Source organism: Notolepis coatsorum, assembly GCF_963971535.1.
Source record: "Notolepis coatsorum genome assembly, chromosome: 1".
In the NCBI taxonomy this organism is placed as follows: domain Eukaryota; kingdom Metazoa; phylum Chordata; class Actinopteri; order Aulopiformes; family Paralepididae; genus Notolepis; species Notolepis coatsorum.
Window position 1 is genome coordinate 56,098,566 of NC_140165.1, and position 25,443 is coordinate 56,124,008.

The 25,443-nt window shown below is 43.4% G+C and overlaps 1 long non-coding RNA gene across 1 annotated transcript in view; it reads right to left on the bottom strand.

Annotated features, from left to right (window-relative positions):
* Nucleotides 1–25,443, bottom strand: part of LOC311238100 — an 86,091-nt gene that overhangs the window by 29,407 nt on the left and 31,241 nt on the right. The window contains exon 3 of the long non-coding RNA XR_014620320.1: nt 19,692–19,805. This is a non-coding gene — a long non-coding RNA (uncharacterized lncRNA). The remainder of the gene's footprint in view (nt 1–19,691; nt 19,806–25,443) is intronic.

The following is a 25,443-nucleotide window of genomic DNA, read 5'->3' on the forward strand; positions in this document are numbered from 1 at the left end:
GATCGCATTGTATTCAACTGCAGCTACCAGATCGGACTACAGAATCTGAATAAAGAACTCTTGCCCGGCCCAACACTCGGCCCCTCTCTACTCGGCGTGTTACTACGTTTCCGCCAAGACAAGGTGGCCATCAGCGGCGACATCAAAGGGATGTTCCTGCAGGTGCGACTAGTGGAAGAGGACAAGCCCTTGCTGCGGTTCCTATGGAGAGAGAGGATCAAAGATGAGCAACCATCCATCTACCAATGGGAGGTCCTCCCCTTCGGAACCACATGCAGCCCATGCTGTGCTACGTTCGCACTGCAAAAACATGTGACAGAAGACCCTGAAGCTGACGAGGAGGTCAGACAAAGTGTAGAGAGGAGTTTCTACGCGGACAACTGTCTGCAAAGCGTCTCGACGCCAGAAGAAGCCGAAGCCCTCCTACTCAAGCTCCGCGCCTCACTGATCAAAGGCGGCTTTGATCTCCGGCAGTGGGCCAGCAGTGACCCTCAAGTACTTCGCAGCCTCTCCCCAGAGACAAAGGCAGCAAGCAGCGAGACCTGGATGGCGACCATCCCAGGTGAAGCACAAGAAATGACATTAGGCCTAGTCTGGCGCTTCAAAACAGACTCGCTCCATTACAAATACACACCCCTGACCACGGAGCAGGGAAGGTCGACCCCTCTACCGACCACCAGCGTATACAGAACACTCGCAAGGCAATACGACCCGCTGGGGTGTATCCTACCTTACACCACCTGGGCGAAAATGATTGTACGAGAGCTGTGGGACAAGGAACAGGGCTGGGACGACCCCATACCCGACCACCTCGCTTCCACCTGGAGAGAGTGGGAGAGAGAACTCAACTCGCTCCAAAATGTGAACATACGCCGAAACTACTTCCCACCCACAGTGCGGCTGGAGACGTGCCAGATGGACCTGCACGTCTTCAGCGACGCCTCAGAAGTGGCCTACGGCTCGGTGGCTTACTTGCGGGCCCGAGAGGAGGGAGGAGAAATACACACAGCCTTCATCCTGGCTCGCTCAAGGATAGCCCCCCGCAAGCAACAATCGATCCCGCGTCTAGAGCTCTGCGCAGCTCTGGTAGGCGTGCAACTCGCCACGTTAATCCAACGTGAACTCTCCATCCCGGTGCAAAGAACAATCTTGTGGTCAGACTCCATGACCGTACTCACATGGATCCAGTCCGATTCTTGTAGATACAAGGTCTTCGTGGGAGTCAGAATCACAGAGATCCAAGACCTAACAGGATCAGCGTGCTGGAGGTACGTGGACACGAAACAGAACCCAGCAGATGTCATCACGCGGGGGATGTCCCTAGATGACCTCACACGTCACAATATCTACAGTGACGGTCCCGAGTTCCTCAAGCTCCCGGAAGAAGAGTGGCCTAACCCCACCCCTCGGGAGGCTAGTCAAGAGGAGGCAGAGATCAAGAAATCTATGTTCTGTGGGTTGACGCACACACCAGTCCCCACTGACCCTAACATAGACGACTGCCCCACCTTTGAGAGTGCGCAGTTAAAGACATTCCTGTGGCACCACCCTGAGGTTCCCCCCACTACCGACATTAACGCAGCTAACTACGAAGAAGCAGAACTCCTTCTGCTACAGCGAGCCCAAAGAGACTCGTTCCCCGACGAGCTAGACTGCGTGCAGGGAACAAAGCCAGTCCCGTCAGACAGCAGACTGCTCCACTTGGCCCCCGAGCGCGACACCCATGGCCTCATCGGGGTGGGTGGTCGTCTGAGACGGGCCCCGGACTTAACGGATGACGTCAAGTTTCCTATAGTCCTCAACAGCCGACACAAGGTCACCGAGCTCATCATAAAGAAATACGACGAGGATGTGCACCACGCTGGGGCAGAGAGTCTTCGCTGAGATCCGACGTCGCTATTGGATACTGCAAGGAAGAGAAGCAGTACGATGCTTCCAGCGGACCTGTCTAGACTGTCGCAAGTGGCGAGCACAGCCCAGTATACCCATGATGGCAGACCTGCCTCCCTGTCGCCTCCGACTCGGCGATAAGCCCTTTCACTCCACCGGCGTGGACTGCTTCGGCCCGCTCTACGTGAAGAAAGGAAGAGGGACGGAGAAGAGGTGGGGCATTGTATTCAAGTGCATGACCACCCGAGCAATACACATAGAACTCCTTCCGACCATGAGTACGGACTCATTCCTCATGGCCTTCCGGAGATTCACAGCACGAAGAGGAAAACCGTCTACGTTGTTGTCTGATCACGGGACAAACTTCAAAGGCGGAGAAAGAGAGCTGAGAGAGAGCTTCCAAGCCATGGGTCCAGAACTTAAGACCCACCTCGCTCCTTCTCAGATATACTTCCAGTTTAACCCCCCGAACGCCCCTCACTTCGGGGGAACCTGGGAAAGAGAAGTACGTTCCATAAAGACAGCTCTGTACGCCGTGCTTGGGGCCCAGACCGTGGCTGAAGAAGTCCTCACGACAGTCCTCACAGAGATCGAGGGAGTATTGAACTCAAAGCCCCTCGGTTACGTCTCAAGTGATGTAGCAGTTGTCGACCCAGTCACCCCCAACACTCTCTTGATGGGGCGGCTGGACCCTGCGCTCCCACAGACGGTGTACAGACCCGAAGAAGCGAACGGCCGAAGAATGTGGAGGTACAGTCAAGTATTGGCTGACAAGTTTGGAACAGTTTCCTCCTCCACTACCTACCGTCTCTCCAAACCCGCCAGAAATGGGTAAAAGATAGAGACAACTTACAAGTGGGCACAGTCGTTATGATCATAGACCAGTCACTACCCCGAGCTATGTGGCCGGCCGGCCGCGTAAGCAAAGTGATCACTGGTGCCGACGGAAAGGTCAGAGCGGCAGAAGTTATTGTCCAGGGACGGACCTACACCCGACCCGTGGCGAGGCTGATAGAATTGCAGAGGCTCCCTGACTCCCTTGATGACGATCATGACCCACTGACTTTGTAGATTGCCCTACTTCCCACAACAGACATTGAGTAGTTGACAGGACTATTAATCTGTCTTCCTTTTAACTAATTAGGTGCGGACTAATTAGGAGGCGGCTGTTGTGAAGGGCCAGATTAAACTGAATATATATATGTATCGTTTGATATACCTTGTATATTATTTATATATATACACGGAATATCCCTTTACCTGCGTACAGACTAGAGTAATATTCGCTCTCCTATTGGACAGCGGCCCCAGGCGCCAACGACCAAGCCCCCAGCGGCAAGTTCAAAGACAACTCCGGGCATGTCAGAACATGCCCAGAGTCTGCGTAGTAATACGAGACAAGAACTGAGGTTGGGACTAGATATTCACTTAAGTATAAATACGGCGCAGGTGTAAACAGCAGTACCTTACCTAAACCTTACCTAAACCTTACTTACCCTTCACCACGAGTCAACGTGCAGTGAAGTGAGCAACCTTGCATCTAAATAGAGCATTGAGAACCGCGTGCGAATAGAATGTTAAAGTGTCAGTTTAATGCAGTAACGTTGAGTTCGACTTAATCTAATGTGAAGTAATAGTCGATCATTTATTGTATATCGTGCGGCCACAGTTCTTCCGTGCGTAGCATTACCCATCGGTTCGTCGTGTCTTTAGCTAGTGCACTTATCCAGGCTGTGTGGCCTAAATACGTGCCCACACCCGAGGAGTCCTAGGCGAGAACCGTTGGACATGTACACAGGAGAATCGGCACCGGCGATTGCAGAACCATTCCTGGTTGGATTATATTGCTTTGGGACCGTGACCACCGGAGAAGAGCACCGTTGATTTCCACTGTCGTTTGGGATTTAACCTCGTGAGGATTACCACTCGGTCCTGCCTCTTGGAAGGGGCTGGCTAGCTGTCGTCAATGCTGTCGAGCATCTTGGATTACAACTATTGCTTTTGTCTGCTGATCAAGGGAGTACAAGCACAGACTCCTGTACCTGGAGCCTCTTTATTCCTCGTTGACTCAGACGGAGTACCCGAACTTTCCTCTACCCATTGTCTCCAGTTGGTACCGGTGTTGCCCTATATAATTGCTACTGTACCACAGGTGGCGTCAGCTTAGACCCATCATAGTATTCCTACTATTCTGACTTATGCTCTTGACTGACTTTACGTATATTCTTCGCCATACAAGCGCGACCCTAATTCTCAATCTGTAACCTAACGTTGCCTAATAATAATAAATAACCCTCCAATAGAATTTCTGTGTCAATGTCGTGTTCTTGTGAGTGTTCACCATCAATATTTGATGTACTGTTTGGCCAGTAATTAAAGTACATAACTAGCAGTGGTTTAATATATCACAATCTTTAATACAGTCAGGGTTTTGTAACCCCTCAGTTACACCACCATTGTTCTGTTTGCGAGAGCAGAACACACTTAACGTAGCTACGTTAGCTGCCCGGCCCGCCGACCGGCGCTCCACAGCATGACCAAATGAGACAATGATTTTACTGCAACAAATGTTATAATAAAACAAAGCCTTTCTATACATTTGTCTGGTTGAAAACTTTATTAACAGATTGCAGAATGTGTAGTTGGGTATGGAATGAGCAACAGAATGGAACCGAGCTATGAACGGACTAACGGAGTAATGCCTTGTTTACTGCTATCTTCGGGTAAATAATATGCTTGTTATTGAACGTGTAACACTAACTATATAACGTTAATGCCACAAAACGAATGTTTGTGTCATTTTAACAGCAGATACTTTCTTAAATGCCATCTTCCCGAGAGAGGGTGTTGACGGGGAGTTGTGTTATTAATAGCATTGAACAGCTAACCGAAAGCTAGCGTTAACTATTGTTAAAGGTTTAGCCATAACGTTACCTTGGCTAAAGTTGGGGCTATTCATAATGCAGCAATAATGGCTGCAGACCTGCAAGCAAAGTACAGCAAGTTGGCAAAGGAGTATTCCAACGCAAATCACATTTTCACCAGTAACGTTAGTCTTGCATCTCCCGGTAGCTAATGAACGGACTCGGAGTAATGCCTTGCTGCTATGGGTAATAATAATATGCTGATGTTATTGTCCGTGTAACACTAACTATATAACGTTAATGCCACAAAACGAATGCCTTGTTAATCATAAGTAGTTACTTTGATGCAGTAGCTTGTGTGTGTGTGTGGGGGACGGTGGGCGTTGTGCAGGTAGGTCGCGAGTTTTTTTTGCCTTTTGACGCTACACAAATTGATGGGTATTTATCGGCGACTGCTATCGGCACATTTGAGCTGTGGATCACGTCATTATTCTCTGTCCCGGATATACAAATGCAATTTATTGTAATGTCTCACTGATGGGTCTGAGACCAACGTCACGTTTTCAAATCAAACGGTTTATTAACCTCTTAAGCCCGGAGCCCTATTTTCTGAAAATCCGCCTAAAATACACACCTCTTGAGATCACGTGTACAAGAAATTAATAAAGGGAAGATGATTAAACAGAAGGTTTTGTAGATAAAGTACTGAATTCTGCCATCCAGACCGATGCAATTTGAAATATTATTATAGAATATGAGGCCTATAAATGACCTTATTATAGACAACTTGCACACTCTGGATCGGGCCAAATCTACTCTTTCCAATGGCGTTAATGTATGGAGTTATTAATTAAGTTAAATTTGGATTTAGTATCACCAGGCGTGCATGAAGAACAGAGAATGAAATCTACTGTACAGTAGGTTTTTTATTCTTGCAACAGCTCCGCCATTTTTTAACTGATTTCAAATCGGATGGTTGCCAAATGTTCATAATAGGAAAGACAAACTAACTGCGCTCCAATATATGCCAATAACGTTCAGTTTTGTGGTATATAATCCCGAGTAATAAGAGAAATGAAAAAATATGCATACACAAGTAATTTGCTTGAAGGCAGCTAGAATCCGTTGGGAAGTGTAGTTTTTCTAAATTCCAACACTCATTGAAAGCTCTGGGTGTCCTCTTCTCATAATGACTACAATCGTCATCATTCAGCGACGGCTGCTAATTCAAAATGGCGGATATCCGCAAAAAATACAACACATTTCAAAAACTAAAATCTCACTGTTACATCCCAATGTATGTGCTTCCCCAGTGTGTCTTGTTCTCCATTTTGTTTCCTCCCTCCAGCCAGAACCCGTCCTCCACCATTGGTCCCTGCTAGGCCTGCCCTTCCATTAGCAGCACAGCACCGATTGGTGGATGGGTTTCAAGACTCCAAGACTCAATCAACAACCATCACCCACCACCCAATCATGGATCACCACACACCTGTTAAAACATGGCTTCTCACTTCAGTCACTCTCTCTCTGGCATGAGGCCTAGTGATACTTTGTGACATTGACTTTGATACTATTGCGTTTGTTTATTGACCTTTGTAATAGTGAAAGTGCCTTTGTGTGTGTGTATGGCCGCAGAGAGAACATTGATAGCTTTAGATTGTTTTGTATATATTTTGCCATTCTTGTGTGTATCATTAATGTGTTTTTCTCTCTTTTCAGGAAGCACAGATGGGGTGAGCTGCCATTTCATTTGGATATTGTTTTCTCCTGTTTTGGTTAGGTAAGGGTAGTTTAGGCATTGTCATTTCTTTTACCATAGATTAGGTTGGTTTATTTGAAGAATAGTGGTGTTTGTTTGTTGTTTTGGCCTGGGCTCACCCTTGAGCTACATGTGCTTCCTTTGCATTTAACAATAAATATCCTTGTGTTTACAAACGTGGTCCATCATTTCTTTCAACCAACTGTTATGTTACAGCCCTTTACCCTTAGACCCACAGGGGTCGTAACACTCACTAATAACACTTTAACCTATTGGTAATAGGGGTGTAACGATGCATTGATTCTAATGTGTTCGATTCGATGCATCGATTTGAATATGTTAGAATCGATTATAATCAATATTAATCAGGGGAAAAAGTCCATTCATGCTGAGTGAATCAGTTCCCCCAGCCACATTTGTGTATTCATTTTTGGGGAATTAACTGATTTATAGAAAAAAGAAATGTATAGAAAATGTATCGAAATAGTGGTCAAATGAAGAGATTGCATGATGCATTGAATCGTTGCCTACAGAATCATAATCGAATCGAAGTGAGGTCGAATCGTTACACCCCTAATTGGTAAACAAACGTATTGCTGAAAATATACACTCACGTATTGCTGAAAATATACACTATGACTGCTTTTGTGACATGGTTAGGATGTTTACTCTTGAATACGTTTGAAAAAAATAATAATTATGTCAGACAGTCTAGAGAATGATTTATGACGTGATGTAATTTGCTGTCCCGTACCGGACCGCACGGGTGGAAGAAGTTAACCAGACGGGAACAACGTGGAGGTACAAGCCGTAGCGTTAATACTCACAAGCTAGGGCTGGGCGATATGGCCTAAAAATGAAATCTCCGATTTTTTTTGTATCCGATTTACGATTATTATTGATTTTCTCTTGAAAACTAGAAATCATTCAAATAACATTTGTTTTTATTTGACAAAATAATATAAAACCAAGATGAATTTCCCTATTGGGATTGAAGTGCAAACCTAACTTTCACCAATCTTTACTTGAAAAAAATTATATATATATAAAAGGTTACTCTTGATCAAACAAATGAATGTCCCTATTGGGATTAATAGTGCAATAACTTGCTTTTTCACCAAACTTCACTTAAAACAAATAAAAGGTGCCTCTTGATCATCAGACAAGAATGAATTTCCCTATTGGGATTAATAAAGTGCAAATCTAACTTTCACCAAACATCACTTTTTGTAAAATAAAAGGTAGAGCCATATGAATTCCGCGTTCACGGAATCGTGGACGGAATCGTGGAATTGAGCAATAAAAATGGAATCAGCTGTAAACGTGGAATATTGCAGAATTTGCCCTAATCTGGACTGAAATTCCGTGTTCAGGAGAACATGGAACGTTTGGTGCAACACGAACATGACCGGGGACGCTACAGCGCGTTACACACAACACACAGCCATTTTCAAGCGTCTAGCTGCTTCGGTGTTAACCCATTCTCCACCATTGACGGATTAAGACGTCATTCCGCGCCATGCTTAATCTGCCAATGACGGATTACGCAGTCATCGAGATCAATATTTCGTCATGGTATTCACATTTCACCCACAGAGTCATGACTGGTGCTGTAGATCTCCAATCAACTCTCCAGCGCTTCAATACCGCCACCTGGTGGCTGATCGGCGAGTTGCCAAACCGGTAGTGGGCCGGAAGTGCTTGGTGTCACCCCTATTCCGTCCGCTACTCGCTATCGCTCGTGGGACTCCATCTGCAGGCCTGTACACTGCGATGATATGATCGCAAATTGCCCCCTAATTTGGTCCGTGCGAGTTTAAAATAATATCTGGGGGCAAGCTTGCGAGTGGTGATTTCAACCCTTCATTCGCATTTCACTCCTAAATTAATCCATACAAATTGTAGTAAAACATTAGCCTACAACCAGGGCTGTACAGTGCAATATAATGTTGCGGTTGTAATTTCATTACAGACCAGCGCGGACCTTTAATAACATGCAATTTAATTGACACGAGCAATGAGCTAACGGTAGCTGCTAACCAAGGTCTCCATTAGGATTATGCTAAGCTAACTAGCGATCTCTGCTAACCCTGGAAAACGGTCAAAGCGGACTCCACAAGACTAGTTCCATTCGTGAGGAAAGGAGGTGGGTTATATTGACAACGCTTGACAACAGAAGTTTAAACATAACTTCATATTTATTGGTTATTCATTTCTGTATATCATTGAATTTCCATCTCCGTGTGTCTCCATCTCCATCTCTTCCTGTTTACATTCGAGTGTGACGTCATCACCTACGGCAGCTTAGACGATCAAAACCCGAAGGGGGGGGCTGGCTCTCTTGTTCGTTCTCGCCCCCTCTCTCTCTCTCTCTCTCTCTCTCTCTCTACATTCAATGATTTAAAGTAGCCAAATGTTACACACAGTATAAATACTAACTGGATAGTTGATGACATTTAATTTCATTATCTGAAATATTCTAAAATCATTAAGTCTGTGTGATTATTATTTTCTCACAGTAGTGTGTGTGTATATATATATATATATATATATATATATATATATATATATATATATGTGTGTGTTTGGCTAAAGTGGATAGAAAACACAGTACTGTGTAAAAGGCACCCAAGAGTTTTTATATAAATTGTCTTAGATGTAAATAAATTTTTTTATTAGTGTGTCAGTAGATTACTCTTAGTACATTTTCATACAATTATTTTTTAAAGCATCTTCATGGTTTAATAATGCAAACATATGTTGCAGGGACTTATTATAATAATCATATTGGCGTGACTGTATGCATCAAAGGGTTAAATCAAGCATTTTTAAGTGCTTTAGAGGAAATGTCAAAATATCGCGATATCATTTAGAGGCCATATCGCCCAGCCCTACTATAATGGTAAAATAGTTATTTAAAAATGTGCCCCTAAAAAATATTCTTTGCCCCTAAATTTCTCATTTAGGGGCAAGTGTGCCCCTAGTGAAAAAGCTTAGCGTACAGCCCTGATCTGGACACACTGGATAATCGATCCATTGCCATAACTCGATAAACAACATTATTTGGACGTATATAGTATTATACAACCTGGAAATGGAGCGCATAGATCAACATCCCATAATAGCGATCTTTTTGCTCCAGTATCATCCCTAGGGATGCACCGAAATTTCGGCCACAGAAAGTGTTCAGCCGAAAATGGCAAAAAATTGTCTTTCGGCTTTCGGCCGAAAGAGTTTTTTCACCCAAAATATATCACCGAAACAGAACAACCTGTAACCTAATGCGTGTTGTTGTGATGATGTCGCGCTGTCTGGAGTCGCGCTGTTTCTATGTAAACTCTGCACGCAACGTGTCCAATAAATGCGTCTTTAACATGCTTTATATCCTTATTTACTATATGCCCGTCGCGGTTAATCACTGAGTGCATATTCTTCAGAGCAAGAGGGGGGATTTTGTTTCTCACATTGACACTGTCTGTCGTTGATAATATAATCTGAAGAGCATTATTATTATCATCATTCTCGAGCATACACGTCGTCTACTGTGCCAAAGTCAAGAGAGCACATTCATCTGGGGTCTCTCTCTCTCTCTGAAAGATTGCAGAATGGGTACTGTTGTGAAGGATCAGATTAAACCGAATATATATATTTATTTATGGATATATATTTAATAGTATTTGTATATCGTTTGATATCCCTTGTATATTCCTTGTACATATACACTGAATATCCCTTTAGTCTACTAACAGCCCATAATAGTTTCATTCTCTCATTGGACAAGAACTTGGCGCCAGCAGCCAAGCCCCTTGGTTCAAGTTCAATCTTGCCGACGAACATGTCGTTACTAGCCCGGTTCCGCGTAGGAATACGTCTGGCGAAATACGAATGGTACTATTTGTTCACAGCGCATATATATATGGCGCAAGTAAAGTAGAACTTTCTTTTAGTCCCTTAGCCCTTAGTTCTTTACCCTCCAACCTAGTGGCAAGACGTTAAGCCTCACCCACGATACACGTGTGGTGCAGTATGGTCAACTTGGCCTCAGAATGGCATTGAGACATCGTGTGGATTAATAGTTGAATTGTCATAGTTTGGCACTATACCGTCGAGTGGGACGTATTTCTATTAAGTTAATAATAGTCTATTATGTATGGTGCATCGTTCGGTTAGAGTTATAAAGTGAGTAGTACCCCCATCGTTTCCTCGCGTTATCTAGAGTCTTAACCAGGCTGGGCAGACCACGTGTGGCGCTTTCATCCGAGGAGTTCTGGGCTAGGACGAGTGGACCTGCACATTGGATTACCTTACCCGGACGACAGCGAGCCCTTGGATTATCTACTTGCTTTGGGTGCTTTGATTATGCCATGGATAACAGCCAACACTGGTAAGTGTTGGAACTACCCCCGAGAGGAGTCCAGGTGAGACGGCGCTCTACCCCGAGTGAGGTCGCCTCACGTCTCTTCGTTGTGGACCGGCAGCTACCGTCTACAACAGCGTTTCCGTTAGCCGGTAATTACCGGTTTTTGACCGGCAAAATCTGTTGAAGTCAGACATATTTAATCTCTCCGGTCATAATGTCCGGTGAAAATAATTCCCTCTAAACACAATTAGATTATTTGAATTGTATTAAAATAGGCTAAAATTAAATAGCCTATGCGATGAACGAAACAAACAATCATTAAGCAGCCGGTCTAATAATGACATTGTCTTGTCAGCGCGAGCTGGCTGCTGATATATTTGCGAGAAGCATCCATCTGCCGGCCGGCAGGGTGCAGTACTCCAATTCAGCCATTGGCAATTCAGCTGTTGGGTGGGGGCGCTGCTGAGCGGTTTCCAGACCGGACCTAAAAACACTGCTGCTCCATGCTTCACGTAAATATATCAGCAGCCAGCTCGCGCTGACAACAGAATGTCATTATTAGACCGGCTGCTTGGTGAAGCAACGATGAAACAAAAGATTGTTTCGTTCATCGCATAGGCTATTTAATTTTAGCCTATTTTAATACAATTCAAATAATCAAATTGTGTTTAGAGGGAATTATTTTCACCGGACATTATGACCAGCACCAAGTCGTTGGGAGGTGGAGATATAAATCACGCAAACCCACGATAATGTTCAGTTCTTCGCTTGATATAATTAATATAAATGTCCAATATAACGGAATTCGTTAGCTCATAAAAATGTGATAACAGACTGCTGTTTATTAAGGTCGGGCAGACTGCCCACCGACACCTCAAGTCGGCAGCAGCACGAAGTCTCGAGGGACTTATTTTATTTGGAATATATTAATGACTGTATATACGCAAAAGTAGCCTAGTTTTAAGTTAAAATATTATAAATGCCTTGATGATGTCATTCTTTATATAGGCATATCAATTGTTTTTAAGCTCAATAAACTCTGACCGGAATTTATCCCATTTGTCCGGTAGATTGAAATCTACCGGACACTCAGACCTGCAAAAAAAAATTCTAACGGAAACCCTGGTCTACAAGAGGGCCCAACTGTATTAATCTGTGGACCAAGGTTCTGTGGGCACCGTGTTCAGCACTCTGAATTCTCCCAAGAAATCGTTGGCCAGATGGGATATCGCCAGCGGCTCTCCTAACCCCCCCCCCCCCCCTACTGACTTACAACCAGCAGGACACCCCTTTAGTATATCCAGCTATAATCATTTACGTACCATCGCTATAGTTCCCTAAAGAACCAGGTTGTATACTTGCTTCCTGCGTAACCAGAGATTGGACATTCAATGTTGATTTGCCTACGAATACTCATTTGCCTTACAAGTGCATTCAAATCATAAATGTCATTAAGTGAACGTTGTATATACCCTTTGCTATATATTAAATATTCGACTTATACATTTGTGTGGACTTGGTTTCATGGTGGGAAAGTGTTCATCATATCTATATCATGTACTGTGTGGCCAGTAGTTAAAGTACATAAAGCGGTAGTGGTTTAATGATACCATACTTATCAATACAGTCAGGGAATTGTACCCCTCAGTTACAGGTACAGTACAGCTCAATACACACAATTGTTAAGGGGATGCAGACCAGAGAAAGACTTTCGTCTTGTTTACATCAGGGTCCCCCATTTTCAATTCATCAGGACATATATGACATACAGATAGATAGTACTGCTACATCTATACATTTATGACATACCAGATTTGCAAATACAGTACTGTTTGTGATACAAAAAGAGTCCAGAAAAGGGAGTATATACATTTGACGTAGAAACTGTACATTGGAGGAGGTGGGGGGGGGGGGGGGGGGGGGTTGGGGGGGAAACACTGTACAACTGTACAAGCAAAGCTGTACATTGGAATATTGATAACCATACTAGGTAATTTACTGTACATTGGAGGGGGTACTTTTATATAAAATGCTTACTGTAGCCACTACAGTAACATCATTAAGTCTGCTATAAGCTATTCTCCCTCTCATGTGTGCAGATCTTTATGCAGTTTTAAAGCACATTGGCTTTGTTCTGAATGCACTTTGTAGTTATCCTACAGAGAAAAGAAAATGCACTTGACTTGGAATTAATGTACTGTATGTAGGCCTGCCACGATAACACATTTTGCTGGGCGATTAATTGCCCCCGAAAATATCGCGATAAGCGATATTATTGCGACCGGTTAGAGAAATTTTTTTTGAGACATTTATTTCCCAAAACTTTTATTTTGAAGCCCACCGCTCCGTCTTTTCCGGTGTTTTAGACTTTTATTTTGAAGCCCACCGACCGGACCGGAAGTATTGTTGTGATTATCCTAGCAGAACCTATGAGCCGACAACTTGTCTCGTCCGGTTCTGTGTTTTTGAGCTAATGATAAAACAAATATTGAGATTGTTGGTGAACAACTAACTTTAGGTTAGTTTTAACGTTAGCTACTAACGTTAGATGCAGCTACTACAGGCAATCAACGATGAGGAGGAAGCGTCAAAGCAGTATATAATAGAATAGCTGTGGTGCGTAGGCACTGCAGCACGACTCGAAACTACCTACTACGTTATAATAAATGAATTCATGTTTAACTTGTCCCCGTGTCCAGTCCTTTGACTAGCCGCACCCATTCATTGTAAACAATGATGCATGTAATTGTATTAACGTTATTCTGTGTTGTAGCTATGCTATACGTTGTATTTCGTTTGTTAGCTATTTAGCTAATGTTGTTAGCATTGAATGAGAATCAACACTTGATCTTTCATCTTTATTTAGCAGTCCAGTTTCTCCGGGCAGTAGCGAGTAACTACTTGGGTCTAAAAATAGCTAACGTTACACTATAAACAGGGAGCGAAATTAACTTTTTGACTCACCGGCCAGTGGCGGGTAGATGGGAAGAATCTACCCGCCAACATTTTTTTTTATTATTATTTTATATAGATTTTTTTTTTTATAAAATATATATATTATATAATCATACTTGTGATTGTGTTATCTGCGAGACATCGCCACCTCGCTGTCTGCAAACAGCTCCACTGTCTGTGTGTATACTCGAGTGGCCTCCAGCTCCAGCAAGGATTCTCCGGGGGTGCAGCTGGACCCTAAACGCTACATTCAGCATGCAAAAGAATTCCCCGGCGCTGCACCTGGACCCTAGTCAGCAGCCCTCACTCATGCGATGTAAACCAGGGACTCGAATACGCATGTTGTTGTTGTTGTTGTAGGATATTGATGCCAAGAGCTATCTGTAGCTACTGCTGGATGGCGTTGGGACAACGCCTCAGTGAACTATTTAGTTTACTGCGACATTTCGTAGTGACTAGTTACCTAGCCAACGGAGGTATTATGCACTGGACTATTGCTGGAGGATTTGTTGATGTCGGGAGCTATCCGTAGCTAGCCGGCTGGATAACGTTACACAATGCCTCGTGTATTAAACTAAGTGAATAGTTGACTGGGTCATTTTGTAACGGTAGCTAACGTTATCTCACGAAGGTCCCACACTGACTAGACTAACGTCACGGTGAGGCAATAGCCTCCGTTTACATGCAGGCATTAGCAGCAGCAGCAGTGCTAACTAACGTTACATGGTTACAGAAACAGAAACAGAAACAGGTGAAAGGGGGTAGCAGCAGCAGTGCGCGGTGCGCGCTGCATGTCTGTGCTGAGACAGCGAGTGAGAACTCCGCTAAAGAATTGGATCATGATTTTCGGTTTTCACATGACTATTTGATAGCCCGTCACACGGCGCTCAGACGTCTCAGTGGGAGGCGCCAAACGTAAAAACTGAGCGCAAATGGCGGGTGGCGCTCTCTAATTTCGGTCCCCGACTATAAATAACGCTACTTGATTAAAAGGAGCAACACTATTGAGAAATGTAGTTAAGCTATGTGGCGTTGCCCCACGGAGCTCCTGTGCTGTGCTCTGTAGTAAAGCCAGCGGCCCGCCTCCCAACACGGACAGTGACTGACAAGGGGCACTGGTTCCGCCTCATTAAAACAAACGCGCAAATAGCAATTAATCGCGCCCGTCAAAATCATTGCATTAATTTTAATTATCGCGGCAATTAATCGATTTATTGCTTATCGCGGCAGGCCTAACTGTATGCATTCAGAAGTGCTGAATAAATGTTTTATGGACCCATAATAGTGATTATTTATTATTTAAGTTAAGTTTTGCCATAATCATATATTTTTCCATAATCATAATGTTCCACAACATTGGTAAAAAAAATTCTATTCTATGAATAATTTTCGGCCTTTGGTTTTCGGCCAACTGTTTCCTATTTTCGGTATCGGTTTCGGCCAAGAATTTCCCATTCGGTGCATCCCTAATCATCCCCCATCGCTACGAGGAAGCTGCGGTGAGTTTCAGCGTTTTTCATTGCATTATAAACGACCCCCCCCCCCCCCCCCCTCCGGTCACCAGCAGATTATGAGTCATGACGTTTAGGACCTTGTACAATTGAAATTTTTTATCTGACGTCAATCGCTATCAAACTGCATTTGATGATCTAATATATGCATAAATGGCTATAACTCACGTTCTATGAAATACTGCAGAAAAACGATAAAAACATATTCATACTCTAGACCATATTTTTGTATGAATGTGTGAATGAAAAAGTATAACGTTCCCACATACTGAACGACAGATAATTGATGTTGAATGGGCCATAGTAATGTCAATTTAGCAATACAATTTAAAAAGTTATAGCCCTGCAAAGTAGGTGAACATCTCCATAGACAAATAGAGCTGGCAGAGGATGGTATAAGAAGGGTACAATGCCTGGCGAAGAATGGGTTAACGTTAACGTCGAAAGAAATTCCACACTAAGCCCTAAATTCAGAGCAGCGCAGTATCCTAATGACTTGTATATAACTGGCGATTATGTGTTTTGCCAATAGACCTATCTCAAACCCTGCCCTCTTTTCTTGATCCTCCAATCACAACTGTCGCTTACCTCGGACATGCCGTGGACTGGACTTGCAAAACACGTGCGAAGATCACTCTCCAAAAGCCATGTCAGAAACACGGAAAAACACTGTTTCAAAACAGAGTAGGGTATATCTGCAGTGCCGCAGCCCCATACACACCAGCTCTCTAACGATGATCCCTGGTGATCACAATAGATACAGCAGGCCTGTACGCTGCGACGAGATCGTCGCAAATTGCCCCCTAATTTGGCCGGTGCGAATGAAAAATGATATCTACTCGCAAGCTTGCGAATAGTGATTTCACCCCTTCATTCGCATTTCACTACACTAACATTAGCCTACAACCAGGGCTGTACAGGCGACATAATGTTGCGGTTGTAATTTCATTAGACAGACCAGCGCGGACATTTAATAACATGCAATTTAATTGACACGAGCAATGGGCTAACGTTAGCTGGTGGTCCCGAGTGAAGCAGGGACGGCGGAGCTATAGGCTAACGTTAGCTGGTGGTCCCGAGTGAAGCAGGGACGGTGGAAAAGTGAGGAAAGGGGGTGGGTTATATTGACAAGTGACAACGCTTGACAACAGAAGTTTAAACATAACTTCATATTTATTAGTTATTCGTTTCTGTATATCATCCACTGTGACTTTCCATCTCCGTGTTAGACTCTTCCTGTTTACATTCGAGTGTGACGTCATCACCTACGGCAGCTTAGACGATCAAAACGCGAACCTAGAACAAAACCCGGGGGGGGGGGGGGGGGGGGGGGGGCTGGCTCTCTTGTGAGTTCTCGCCCCCTCTCTCTCTCTCTCTACATTCAATGATTTAAAGTAGCCAAACGTTACAGACAGTATAAATACTAACTGGATAGTTGATGATAAACATTTAATTTCATTATCTGAAATATTCTAAAATCATTAAGTCTGCTATAAGCCATTATCCCTTTGTGTGTAATTATTATTTTCTCACAGTAGTATATATATATATATGTGTGTGTGTGTGTGTGTGTTTGGCTAAAGTGGATAGAAAACACAGTACTGTGCAAAAAAAGGGCACCCAAGAGTTTTTATATAAATAGTCTTAGATGTAAATAATTTTTTTTATTAGTGTGTCAGTAGACTACTCTTAGTACATTTTCATTAAATAATTTTTTAAAGCATCTTCATGGTTTAATAATGCAAACATATGTTGCAGGGACTTATTATAATCATCATATTGGCGTGACTGTATGCATCAAAGGGTTAAATCAAGCATTTTTAAGTGCTTTAGGAAATGTCAAAATATTGCGATATATATTGTGTATCGTGATATGGCCAAAAAATATCGCAATATCATTTAGAGGTCATATCGCCCAGCCCTACTATAATGGTAAAATAGTTATTTAAAAATGTACCCCTAAAAAATATTCTTTGCCCCTAAATTTCTCATTTAGGGGCAAGTGTGCCCCTAGTGAAAAAGCTTAGCGTACAGCCCTGTACAGCTAGAGGGTGAGGCTAATCACTGACACTATTGTGATGAAATAGCTATGTAACGTTGCAGTACATAAAGTGCACAGGACTAGAAATGATAGCTTCTTGCTAAATCTGGTGCACCCATCTATTTGTTTAATGCAAATGATTGTCAGTACACACTGTCCTTTAGAAACTAAACTAAAGGTGCCTAAATTATGCATTACTATATTTCATCACAATAGAATAGATATAGCTAGGCTACTTACATTGTGATAATGTCAGTAGTAGCTAGCTGTATCTATTGTTTGTTTACACTTGAAATGTGTATTTTTATTTTGTCACAATATTATTTGAAAAATATTGTGTAAAATTGAACTGTAGTTGCAGCACTTAACACTTTAACCGCCGAAAACGCCGGAACTCGTCATTCCCCGCCATGCTCATTCCGCCGAGGACGCCTTAACTCGTCTTTGATGTCAATATTTCAAAAATCTGTCATCGAAATCATATTTCCTTTCCGGGGCCCTGAGACACAAGTGTGATCTCCTCTCAACTCTCTAGCGGTTCAAGAGCGCCATCTGGTGGCCGATCGGCAGATCGCCAACCGGATATTAACCTTTGAACCAGTAGTACTCATGCAAATGTGATCCGGCCACTCTCTATAGCTCCCGCGACTCCATCTTGAAACACTGGATAATAGATTGCTCGCCCTAACTCAATAAACAACGTTATTTGGACGTATATACTATTATACAACCTGGAAATGGATCGGGCATTTCTACATCCCATAATCGAAAACGGTCTACTCCACGCTGATCGTCCAACGGCGCGAGGAACATACGGTAAGATTCAGCGTTATATTCTAACGTGTTCAATATAAACTGCTATGATGAACATATGACCCACTCTGGATGAATCATCTAACGTTGCCCACGGAATTATAAACGATCCCCCGCCCATCCGGTCATCATCAGATCATACGTAGATCATTCTAGAAGTACGTCCAGTTGAAATGTTTCATCTCGCGCCGATCGCTACCAAACTGTATTTCATCATCAATATAATGCATTTAGGGCTATAAATCACGTTCTGAAGAAAGCTGCAGAAAACAATAAAAACATACTTATACTTTAGACCATATTTTAGTATGAATAATATGTGAATGAAAAAGTTTAACGTTGCTACACCCTGAACAATACATATAGGACATTGAATGGGCCATAATAATGGCAATGTAGCAATAGAATTTAAAAAGTTATAGCCCTGCAAAGAAGGGGAACTTCTCCATAGACAAATAGAGCTGGCGAGGGATGGTAAATTATGAATTTAACCCATGGCGATCAAAGTGTTAACAACATTAAATGGACTGTTATATCTTATTAAATTGTGGACATTTATTCATTCCCACTTATTAGACACTATTTCTGATGGTAAAATGAGTGTACAAAGCAAAATACAGAATTCTGAAATATTAAAACAAAAAAAACGGAATTTGGAAAAAAATAAAATGGAATTTGGAAAAAAAATAAACGGATTTCATATGGCTCTAATAAAAGGTGACCCTAAAAAAATTCAAAAAATTTGAAAATCAATTTACATTTTTTAAAATCATCCGAAATCATTCATTCGAATTAATCGAATTAATCGATTAATCGCCCAGCCCTATCACAAGCAGTCAGTTCTTATGTTTTGCTCACAAATACACTTGAGAAGCACACCTGGGGACACACCCAGCAGTGATGGACAGGCTGAGCAAACAAATCAGAAGCACACCTGGGGACACACCCACCAGTGATGGACAGGCTGAGCCAACAAATCAGAAGCACACCTGGGAACACACCCACCAGTGATTGACAGGCTGACTGACCCAACAAATCAGAAGCACACCTGGGGACACACCCACCAGTGATGGACAGGCTGACCCAACAAATCAGAAGCACTCCTGGGAACACACCCACCAGTGATGGACAGGCTGAGCCAAAAATCAGAAGCATACCTGGGGACACACCCACCAGTGATGGACAGGCTGAGCCAACAAATCAGAAGCACACCTGGGGACACACCCACCAGTGATGGACAGGCTGACCCAACAAATCAGAACTAATTATGGACAGAGTCGCTACATTACCCCCCCCCCCCCCCCCCCCCCCCCACAAAGTCCATCACCCATGAGGGACGAACAAAACTGCTAAATATTATTAAAACGGGGGGGGGGTACATAGGACACGGATATTCCAGAATGAAAAAATGCTCTAAATAGTTAAGCTGAACATGAACATACATTATATACTGGTGGAAGGAGAAGACAAAATCAAGAGAGAAAGAAACATGACATACCGATATCCTGGTGGTCTGTGGGCTCCTCCTTCAGCCCAGTGGAAATATCCATGGGTGGGTCCAGTGTGTCCTGAGCCTCTTCTTTTTTAATCATCAGTAGGTCTCTGGGTGGTTCTGGGGCAGAGGGAAACACAACTCAACATATATTCATATACCGGTATATTGTGGATTCATGTTTTTGCTATTTCTATGTTTTTTGTATTGTTGCGTGTCTATGTAATTGTTCCTCCTCCAAAATCATGGGATGGACCAGCCGGATTTCTCAAGATCAACATTCCCCAACCCTAGCTTGGCTGCATTGGTATGTTTTTATACACACAGACAACTACGACCATGGGTAAGTTGAACATATTAATATGGAATACAGGGGGGCTTAACACACCTCATAAAACATACCAGTGTCCTCTGTTTACTAAAGAGAAAGAAAATTGACATGGCTCTTCTTAGTGAAACTCATTTATTGATGCCCGATGTAGCAAGGCTGACGAACCGACAATACCACATAATTTCCTCATACTCTGCCAGCAACAGGACAAAAGGTGTTGCAATAGTAAAGACGTAATCTAGATATCAAATTGTTTAACGTGTGGTCGGATACAGAGGGGAGGATAACAATGGCAAAGGTTGAATACTCTCACAGGAACATTGCACTAATCATGTTGTACGCCCCTAACACATTTGATGCTGAGTTTTACAAAACAATCACCAAAATTAGGGCTGGGCGATTCTTGCTAAAATACGATTTTTCTCTCTAAGAATTGAGATCACGATTCTCTCACGATTCTTATTTTTTTCAATAAAATCATTTAAAAAGTAAAGTAAAAAGTAAAAAAAATAGTTGTATTAGAAATTATCGTCATAAATTAGAAATTAGATTGCATAGGTCTATGAATCGAGATCGTGATTTTTTTTCTCGATTAATTGCCCAGCCCTAACCAAAATGATGTTAGAACTTCATGAATACGCTTTCATGGGGCGGCTGGGTGGCGTAGCGGAGATTGCGATCGTCACCAATGCAAGAGACTCTGGTCTCGACTCCCCGAGTCAGCATTGCCTGCAGCTTGGGCCAGTCGTCATACTATCTCAATTGGCAGAGGTAGCGGGTGGAAAGTCGATGGGTGGGGATTGGACGTTGTGGACAGCGACTCCTACAGGTCGGTTGGGTGACGCCTGTTCAGCAGAGACAGGAAGTATCGGGGGCAGCGTGAGCCTCCCACGCGTTACTCCTCGCCACTGAGAGTCCGTGCTGTCTTTGGTGAAATGATGCGACAGGCTGCCTCCTCGTGTACCGGAGGGGACACGTGATGCAAGGCTTCTATCCTCACTACAGCCGACCAGTGGGAGGCATAGTCTAGCAACGTTCAAGACAGGGGAGGGGAGAATTGGCAATAAGAAATTGGGATGGGAGAAAAATAAGGAGAAAAAGTTGATAAAAAAAAATGAATACGCTTTCATAGTGGGTGGTGATTTCAATACGTGTTGGGACTCCCAGGGCTCTACAGTGAGACCATATTGCTCGCATATGGCCCTAGAAATATGTGTGTGTGAACCAGAAAAATGTATTACTCGCACGGTGTGCGAGTGAAGATTACAGCCTCAGTCGTGCTTTTTTTTCTTCCGCTGATAAATCGTTAAAAAACTACAAGTCCCACATTGCACTCAAGCCAACGGTCCAATCACAGTAGAGTGACGTGACTGGTTTCAAGGGAAAGAAAGGAAATGACCAATCGGAATCCCTCATTTGCTTGTTTACTTCCTGAAAGTCCGCCATTGCGATATGCGAGACGTTCCCGAGACAGTAACATTAAATTAACTTAATCTAGTCTTACGAATAGCAATAGATTTTAGAACACCTAGATTTATCGATAGCAATAGTAATATAACGTTAATGCAACAAAACGAATGCCTTGCTTTGTTAATCATAATGTTGATGCAGTAGCGTATGTCGTTGTGTTGGCTGTAATCGACTGTCAATCAATGGTCTACCTGACACGCAAACTCATAAACAGTGTTTTTGTACTGGAGGTGTACAGTATTTCAATAGGCAACCCTGAAAGGATTATTTTTCTAGAAGAGCATCACTAGCCAAAACATAGGCATTGTATGCATAAAAGGGGCAAAAGCTAAAGTTAAGTGACTGTTACTTTTGTAGCAGTAGTTTGATTTGATAGGGACAGCACATGTTAACACTATGGTCGCCAAAAACGCTGTAGGACGTCTTTCCTCGCCATGCTCATTCTGCCAAAGACGCCGTACCACGTCTTTGATATCAATATTTCAAAAATCTGTGATCGAAATCATATTTCTCCCCCGGAGACTTGAGATGTACTGTTGATCCCCTCTCAACTCTCCAACGATTCAAGAGCGCCATCTGGTGGATGATCGGCGGATCGCCCAGAGCGGAAACAGGAAATGGAAGCTGGTGCTCATTTCAATTCGGTCCGATCACTCGGTAATAGTCCCAGGACTCGAGCTAGACACAACAGATCCGTTACCAATAACTCGATAAACAACATGATTTGGATGTATATACTATTATACAACCTGGAAATGGATCGCATATTTCTACATCCCATAATAGGAATATTTCTGTTCCACGCTCATCGCCCAACGCTATGAGGAAGCTACGGTAAGATTCAGCGTTTTTTTTTAACGTGTTCGATACTAACTGCTCTAATGATCATATCACCCACACTAGATGAATCATCCAACGTTGGCCACGGAATTATAAACGACCCCCCCCCCCCATCCGGTCAACATCAAATGATCAGTAGTAACTTCTAGAAGCACGTCCATTTGAAATTTTTTTTCTCGCGCAGATTCCTATCAAACTGTATTTCATCATCAATATAATGCATTTGGGGCTATAAATCACGTTCTGGAGAAAGCTGCAGAAAACGATAAAAACATACTTGTACTTTAGACCGTATTTTAGTATGAATATGTGAATGAAAAAGTATAACGTTGCTACACCCTGAATAATAGATATAGGACATTGAATGGGCCATAGTAATGTCAATTTAGCAATACAATTTAAAAAGTTATAGCCCTGCAAAGAAGGGGAACTTCTCCATATTAAATAGGGCTGGCGGAGGATGGTAAATTATGAATTTAAGCCTGGCGATCAAAGTGTTAACACTTTAAGTGCCACTCACGAGATATCTCGGGTTTTTAATAGTGACGTTGAATGCCACTCACGAGATTTCTCAGATTTTTTTTCTTTTTTCTCATGAACTAGACATCGGCGGCCATCTGGCTACCACATTTCTGAACGTCTAGACATGCAACTTCGCTCGAATCCGCTAGGTGGCAGTATAGCCCTATGTTGTAACACATGTATAATGTTATCAGTCAGTCTACCTGCATTATTATAAGGATGATAGATCTCTGCTGTGATTGGTCGATAGTAAAGATCGTGACGATCATGACCTGCCCACCTGATATTTAACCTGAGCAGACACAGCGTGAGCTCAGTGCGTCTTCGGATTTTGTGAATACAGTTTATCATTGAGAGAGAGATAGCGAGAGATAGATAGATAGATAGATAGATAGATAGATAGATAGAGAGAGAGAGAGAGAGCGTTTTGATTTGATTTTGAGCATTTAGCATTGATAGTAGTATTGATAGTATTTCTAGTAGTAGTAGTGATTGATAATATATTTTCTTCATTTTGTAATACTTATTTTCTTTTGTAGTACCAGGTAATATTAGTTCGCAAGTACAGCGCTTTTAGATAAGTGCTTAGTCCGTGTTTTAGTAACACTAGTTAGTCGATTTTTATAGCCGTTTTTATAGTAATAGTTGAGAGTAGGTATTCACAATGCGGAGAATGAGAAAGTCGTCTAGGAGGGGTAAACTCCCGGGCCGATACGTGCAGACCACACTGCCGTTCGCCCAGGCCCCGGTAGCACCAGCTGCCGCTGGCCCAAGCCGTGCACCTCCGCCGCAGGTGAGGCCTCCGGCACCGATCAGTCCTCCGGCCGTGGCGGCTGCCACCGGCTCTCCGGTACCGATCAGTTCTCCGGTCGTGGCCGCTGCCACCGGCTCTCCGGTACCGATCGATTCGCCGCCCCCGGTCAGAGCCACAAGGAAGCGGGTTGCCAAGACCCGGCATGTGTCGCCGCCGTCGTCACACAGCTCGAACGAGTCTGAGATCGACATTACTGTAGATGATCTTGACGAGTGGACGCCAGGTAATTTCAAGTGTCTTTGATGTTCTGAGAGTCTTTGATCATGTGTGCATGGTTACTCAATGCATAGTGCATGGCCTTTGATGTGTGCATGTGCTTATGGTGTTAGTACCCCCCCCCCCCCCATAGTAATGCTTTTGATGTGTGGCCAGCCAGGTGTGAATGAATGAATGAAAATCTCTCGCTCTCTCTCTCTCTCTCAAAAATCTGACTTTACTGTTTTTTTATTGCAGATTCTGACACCGACTCTGTGGAGGAAGTAGAGGACGGGGCAAAAGATGACATGGAGTCCGATGACTCCGATGTCGACGTTGCCATGCGGACTGCAAGGAGACCATGCACACCTCCGATAGGCATGTATAGTGTATATATCTCGCTCTCTCTATCTCTCTCTTTCTCTCTCATGCATTGTGACAAAGCTGACGTTCCTTGTTATTTCAGTGAGAGGCCCAAAAGGCCCAGCTGCTGAGGCAGAGACGGATGCTGAAGAAGAGGATCTTCACGCTAAGCAGCAGGGTGAGTTGTGATCACTATCTCACACTGACTCATTCACTCACACAAGTTTCTAAATATGTATTATATGAATGTGTCTACAGTATGTGCATTGTAGTATACCAGTTAGTTATTGTAATCTCATAATTTACAGGCAAAGGTCGAGGCCGGGGCAGCGGCCGGGGCAGAGGTCGTAAAAGCACAGCTGGTGATGAGTGGATCAAAGGTACCGGTAATTTTGTGCCACTCGAATTGACCTTTGATGCAGAGCCAGGACCACTACACGATGCGGCCACCATCACATCCACCAAACCTCTTGCCTTTCTGCGGCTGTTCCTCACTGACGAACTCATGGGTGGAATTGTAGAGCAGACAAACTTGTACGCCGAACAAACAATGGCCATCATTGATCCCAACAGAGAGAGTAACAGGCTACGCAAGTGGACGCCTGTCACCCTTGCAGAGTTGTGGAAGTTCCTAGGCATACTATTCCTAACTGGGATCGATCGGAAGCCGCAACTATATATGTACTGGTCAACTCTGAAATTTTTCCATTGCGCCTATTTCTCCAAAACAATGTCACGCAATAGATACCAGGTCATTTGGAGGTTCCTACATTTTAGCAACAATGAGACGATAGACAAGGCTGATAAAATGTACAAAGTACGCCCGGTCCTTGACTACCTTGTCAACCGATTCCGGGAGCTATTTCAGCCAGACAAGAATATTAGCATAGACGAGGGGATGCTGGCCTGACGTGGCAGACTAAAATTCAGAGTGTTCAGCCCCCTGAAGCCCACCAAATATGGGATCAGGTCATATGTGCTCTGTGATTCTCACACTGGTTACTGCTTTTCACTGCGACCATTTTGTGGGGACTATGCACCTCTCAAGGACACGGTTGTTGGGCTCCTAGGACGTTTGGCATATCAGGGATACTCTCTTTTTATGGATAATTTCTATAATTCCGTGTCCCTGTCTGACATACTCCTACAGTTGAGGACCCACATCTGCGGTACCTTGAGGATGCACCGGGGAGAACCGGCACAGATAAAGCGTGTAACCAATG